The sequence below is a fragment of the Sinocyclocheilus rhinocerous genome, unplaced genomic scaffold, assembly GCF_001515625.1.
Source record: "Sinocyclocheilus rhinocerous isolate Xijiao unplaced genomic scaffold, SAMN03320098_v1.1 scaffold1169, whole genome shotgun sequence".
Lineage (NCBI taxonomy): Eukaryota > Metazoa > Chordata > Actinopteri > Cypriniformes > Cyprinidae > Sinocyclocheilus > Sinocyclocheilus rhinocerous.
The window spans coordinates 309,254-315,805 of record NW_015650322.1 but is presented as its reverse complement, the minus strand read 5'-3'; the positions used below and the strand labels follow the sequence as shown (position 1 = coordinate 315,805).

The 6,552-nt window shown below is 38.1% G+C and overlaps 1 pseudogene; it reads right to left on the bottom strand.

Annotated features, from left to right (window-relative positions):
- Positions 1–1,221: 1,221 nt before the first annotated feature.
- Positions 1,222–4,482, bottom strand: LOC107711645 (leukocyte elastase inhibitor-like; annotated as a pseudogene).
- Positions 4,483–6,552: the final 2,070 nt, after the last annotated feature.

The window sequence follows — 6,552 nt, the reverse complement described above, 5'->3', positions numbered from 1 at the left end:
TATTGTGATGTTCACTGATACTAGTACTAATTTATCGAAACAAAGAACACAATTACTACATAGCAAACATATTTTACCATACAGCAAATAAATCACATGAAAGTAACATCTGTAAAATAGTGAATGCACACTTACTCTAAGATTCTGAAAGAAGTTGAAAACTGAACGAGCGTCCCCTTCCTGTGTAACTAGTAAATGCGTTCAAGTTTATGTCACAACAACACATTATCTAATGCAAATAAGAAACATTACTTACTCGGCATGAAATATCTCCTTTGCTGGCTCCAGCCGCGCTCGCATTCTGTTTGTGAGGTAAACAAAGCTTTCAGCGCCTCTTCTGAGGTAAATACAAGGCTTATTCCTGTCTTTGTCTTCTTCCAAAAACGAGAAGTATCTGAGATGAACACGTTGCTGCTTTGTTTACGGTGATGTGGGCGTTTACATGTCGCGCGTCTCACGTCGAGATTTGTCAAATACCGTATATCAATAGCGCGAGCAGCGCGTGGGCGGGATCTAATTACAGATAATGAGAACAGACGGAAAAACCGGACATGCCGTTGGTTTCATACGGATTACTTTATCACATAATATTTGTTTTCATTTAAGAGTAGACATGTCAAGCTTTCTATAGATATATTTCTCGTGTCTGTGTGTAAAGTATTCGATGAGTTTCAGTTCATTTTTGTGACGCGTTTCTAAAAGCAGTTTGCTGACACAGTGAAGACTGAGTGCGCACCCGGTTTGTTTTCTTTATTTTGCAAAAGCACAAAGTTTTGTTGATATGGTGAGCATACACAAATAAAAGTAGACCCTTTACAGATCCAAGTGATGTATTACTTTTATGTGTCCAATCAAAAGTGACAGAGCATTTTAAGTTCTTTTCTCTGTCATCTGGAAAATATGCCCGTGCTCCCGCCGGCGTCTTTGCCGACCCCAGGCGGTTTTAAAATCAACTGCTTTATAAACACCCCTTTCGTCATGTGATATCTTGCCTGGGCTTGACACGCCCACACAACAGCCTATTCAGCAGAATGAGGAAGTCCCACGAAAAATTATTTTTCACAGGAAACTAGTCAATACAGAGAGTACAGTAAAACAGCACACAAGCTGGAAAAACTATTTAACAAATATGGGCTAAGTAAAGAAACAACAGACTGGACGTGGGACCAAAATGACAAGGCAAACACGAAGAGCTGCATTCCATGTGTTGTGTATGTTTCCGTTGGAGAGACGGTGGGGATTCATACATACCCACATGTGTGTAATTACTTAAAGTCGCCAACAGAGGTCACAAAACCATCATTAATTGAACCAGAACAAACCAATTCTGGTGAAAGGCATGCCATTTATACTTAAGCATTTTTAACCCAGTTACATGTTAGTTTTACTGTTGTCAAATCTTGGTTTATATTGTACCATTCAGTCTTTATGGGTCAAGTAGAAGTAATGGTAAAGTAGTGTTTGATGATGTTTTCCCCTATTCCATCTGAGACAAACACCATGTTCAAAATGTTGGTGTGGTTAAGAGTCGATTCGATTTGAAGTAATATGGAATGTCACATTTTTGATCACAAACAAATACATGTGGTGCGACTGATTTATTTAATAAAACATTCCAAGAAAAACACGTTTCTTCATTTTGATGTTACAGAAAAAACACATTTCTAGGATGGGCCTCTGAATCTGCCAAGGAAGAGGATGCTGTTAGTGGGGTTGTGCCTGATGAAGAACAAGAAGGGATGATCTGCTATGAAATGTTTTGGTGGAATGCTACAGCAAAGCATTACCAAACATGCAGTGGCTGCTGCTGCCTCAGTGCCTTCCTCATTGACCTCAATAAAAGCCTTGTGGACCACCGCTGAAATGAAGAGACCACCTTTACTGCTCATGCCTGTCAGATCAGCCTTTGATTCCTGGAACACAGAGCTCATACCCATCTTTTGCAAATTTTCTGATAGGGAAATCTCAACCTCCAGCTTGAACTTTGGCAAATGGACTCTGATATCCATCCATGTGGCCATTTTGTCTCTTTCGGTCCAGTCAAGCAGCTTGTCAAGAGTCAACTAGCTCTCCAGCTGTCAAACACACACACAAACTGAAAAATAACATACACAGCACCAAACTATTCCACAGGATCAAAACTAGCCATCTTTCATTGATTATGCCACTTTTGCTGACCTTAAGAAGAGGGTCAGAACCATCCTGAGTTTCATTTGGAAGAAGGATCAACATGCTGAGCTCCTCCTTTACGTATGGCAACTCCAGCACCTGCAGCTCATACTCTGGGATGTATCTGAAGGGAACTTCTTCTCCTGGTACATCATTTGCACAGGCCTGCACTCATTCTGTTTGTAGATAAATGCCAGTACATTCAAAATTACTTACAAAATTCAACACGTGAACTTTATATTTATTTTTCATATACACTCCTGAAATAAAATGCAGATCACACCTGGTTTATTTTAAATGGCATTTCTTTAGTGTTTCTTGTTTCAAATGGGTGCATCCAGTTCCCTTTGAAGTAGATGGCATTAACCAGAGCTAGCCGGGTCAGTTCATTTACAACACCGCGCTTAAGAAGATCTTTAATTTTATCTGAAGTGAAAAAAAAAACAGTATTTCATTATTTATAGTGTTCTGATCATTGACATCAAATCACTGTATGTTTTACTTTTTTCACAGTTTACAAGTAGCCTACCAACATCAGTTATCTATTAAACAAAGCAAATATAATTCTGATTTCAGCTCAAACTCTAATCAAACACACTAGACCGTAAATTTCAAGTTAACTTTCATTAGATGGTTTAGGTGTGTTTGATTAGGGTTAGAACTAACATCTGCAGGACAGTGGCCCTCAAAGAGCAGAATTATGCATCCCTCTTTTAATTCTTGCTATCCACAAAATTTCTCTTTCATATTCTGATCACTCTCTTCTCACTCTCTGTCTGCTCTTCCACCCATTTGTTAATGAGCTGTCGTGACTCGTCAGATGCCCCAATGAAGTCCACAGCCTGAAGGTCAGTGTGGTACAGCTTCAGAGTGGAGTCCAAATACTCCTGCAGCACAAAATAAAGGTGGTATCTCATTTGGAAAGAAAAAAATAAATCACAGCGCATTTGCATATGAATTATACACATTCTTCTCTCAGATAAGGCAAAGCATGAATTTAGCAAAGCACACAGAGAGCATTAAAATGTCTCATTGAAGGCAGAATGGACTCACAGGTAAGAAGCTGAAGGTTTTCTCTCCATAGAGGCGATTTGCTAGTTTGAGGATGTAGGAGGCTGATGGACTGTTGAGAGTTGAGGTGAGGGTCTCAAAATGAGAGTGAACATCAGAGACAGAACTAAAGGACAAAACCTGCAAAGAGAAAGACAGATGGGTGAACTATGAACATATTTGATATTATGATATAATTTTCATGACAATTAAGCTTTATTACCATAATGCAATGACAAATTATTTTAAATGTAATATAGCCTATTTATATATCGTTAGCATTTCTTGTACTGTTTTTCATCAAACTTATTAAAAAGCATTGCAATCTAATGAACCACCAAGAATCACCATTACTTCTGTTCAGGGGCGTGTCTACGTGGTGGCCATCGCGTGAGGACGAATCTCTCCACTCTCACTTGTTTAGTGAGTGTACACGATGTATTATAACATACATCGTTCCGCAAACACAACCTCCTCCACCCCCCTTAATTTCTTCATCATTAGTGCTAAAATAGATTATCAGTAACAGAAGTGCTATGATTTACAGAAACTTTACAGACACAATCAGAATGATATTTAAAGTAATAGTACCAACAGTAACATGTCAGTTCCTCATACCTTTGCCATTTCTTTGGCAGTTTCTCCTCGGGCTCCCAAGTAGACCATGCTGAGCGCTGCACTGATGCTCAGTGGAGAAAAGAACATGTTTCTCTCAGCGTTGCTCGCGCTCAGAGCTCGATAGAGATCCAGAGCGAAGAGACTGTTAGCACGAGAGAGACCCTCCATGACTGATGACACTGCTAGAAATACCAAAACAACAATTGTTGAGTATCATACTTTATACAACCATCTTTCAAAACACTAAATATAAATGCAGTAGGCTATTTTACTTTTATTAACGATGTCCTTTCGGCGTAGGCTAATTCAGTTGTCCTCTTCGTTGGTTCGACAGCTCCACTGCATACGTTTGTAAAGTGTTGTAGTAGGCTGCGTGTTCAAAATATTCACTGGATGTTCTAAAAGATGTGATCATGCCGAAAATGTTTAATAAGAACGTGTTTAATACTGCGCTGCTTTGATTTGGTGTTGTTGTTGCTGTCTGTCGGAGTGTGGACTGGAGGGGGTCTGCCCTGTGTTAGGACGTCTGCAGAACAAAAAGGGCGTTTCTCAATCATTGACCGACATGAGTTGCTAAAATCGTGTATGTAATGGTGCGTTCAAGTCATGTCGGATAGATCGTGTTTACGAGTATAGTGTTGGGTCGTTCTTGAACGATTCGTTCATTTTGTAATCGGAGTTAATTTTGAACGAATCTTTAATGTGACTCGGGAAGAACGAGTCGTCTCGGGGTGTGATTCGTTCAGTCGCGCATGCGCAACATCCTATTCATGGGTTTCAGTCACGTGACTTTTTTGTTGCGGCCGCCATCTTTAGGACTGCCGAAACTGCGGCATCCAAGCCGGACTCGGCCCGTTGCGCAGCACGCCAGACTTAGCACAGTTGCATTTCTATATCTACTGTACTGTTCATTAATATTTCATTTAAAATTAATAACGTCACCTAGACAAAACTTTTATTTTCATTTTAATTATATAGATTATAATACATAAATAACTTGACTTAACAAATCTTTTCATTTCTGCATCTGTAAAGAGCAAATAATGCACAAGTATCTATTACTAAAGGTCTAACTGAATGCACCAAACTGAATGAAAGTAAATGTATATATATTGTATCAAAGCACATGTTGTTTGAAAGACTATTTACTTATTATTATTTACACATTTAATTCTAGCACATTAAGTGGCTGTGTCCATTATATTAAATTGTGTATCATCCTAATTAAAGAGATAGTTTACCCAAAAATGAAAATCATTTACTCCCTTTTAGGGCTGCAACTAACGATTATTTTGATAATCGATTAATCCGCCGATTATTTTTTTCTTTTTCTTCGATTAATCGGATAAAAACTTACCTTTTTTTTAATTGGATGTTTTGCTTATTATAACTATATAAAACCCTAAATCAGGGTATTTATGTCTTTAAGTGTACTTAAAAAAATGCAAAAGATTTGTATAATAATTAAATTATATATGCATAAATGAAATATACAAACATTGAATACAATCATGTTAACGTAGCAAAGCTGCAGTAAATCACGTTTGAAAAAAATAATAATAAGTTAACTGTTGTAGTAGACAAATGCTATAAAAAAAAGAACGAAACGGAGAAACGCAGTAAGCTAACAGGCTTGAATAAAAAGAAAGGAAAAAAATATGCATTGGTGCACAAATGCATAAGCATTCGCTGAAAACCACAACACTGACTAAAAATGTAATCTATTACTACAGCTGTTATTCGTTGCTTTTAGATTTAGTGTTTGACGCAGTTCGCAACCGTTTTAATTTAACTGATTCTGTGGGGGTGATTGCGCAACCTGATGTTTGCGAGTCGCATCAGAACAGATGTAGTGCGACTGTCCCTAAGTTAGCAAACAAACAGTTTACACAATAGCACTTCATTAAACTATACCATTTTCATATGATGAGGATATACGGTTTTTGCTTACCGTGCTGATGTTTCGCCTTCATCCGTAACACCAGTGTGTTTTCTTTTCATGTGCTCGTGCATCACTGTGGTACTTCCATGCCACACAAGCTCAGCTTTGCATAGCTTGCAGGTTACAGTCTTCTTTGTTGCGTTTAATATAAAATGCTCCCAAGCCTTGGATGACCGAGTCGTTCGTTCATCACGTGACAGCCCCATAAGCTTTAACCAATGCAGTCTGAGCCGGAAAGAGAATTGATTAGTTCATCTCTCGAGTCTTCGGGTTTGAGTCGTTCATTCATCACGTGACAGCAACATAAGTTTAACCAATGCAGTCTGAGCCAGAAAAAGAATTGATTAGTTCATCTCGAGTCTTCGGGTTTTTCGAGTCGTTCGTTCATCACGTGACAGCCCCATAAGCTTTTGCAGTCTGAGGCAGAAAGAGACTTAATAATAGTAACCAACTCTTTATTACCTTTGTTACAACATTCAGTGTTATGGAAAAGAACCATAATGACAGAAATTCATTTATAAATAAACTGTAAGAAGTAAAAAGCTACAATTTGAGACCAGAAACGCATCATGTAACTGTAAGAGTAAATAATAATTATAATAATGATAATAATAATAATAATAATAACTATGCACCCGTTTGTAAGGAAGCTTGTAAATTAACTAATTTCTCTATCCAATGCTGTCACGTCACGTGACAAAAGAACGAACGATTCGAAAGACTCGAGAGATGAACTAATCAATTCTATTTCCGGCTCAGACTGCATAGGTTAA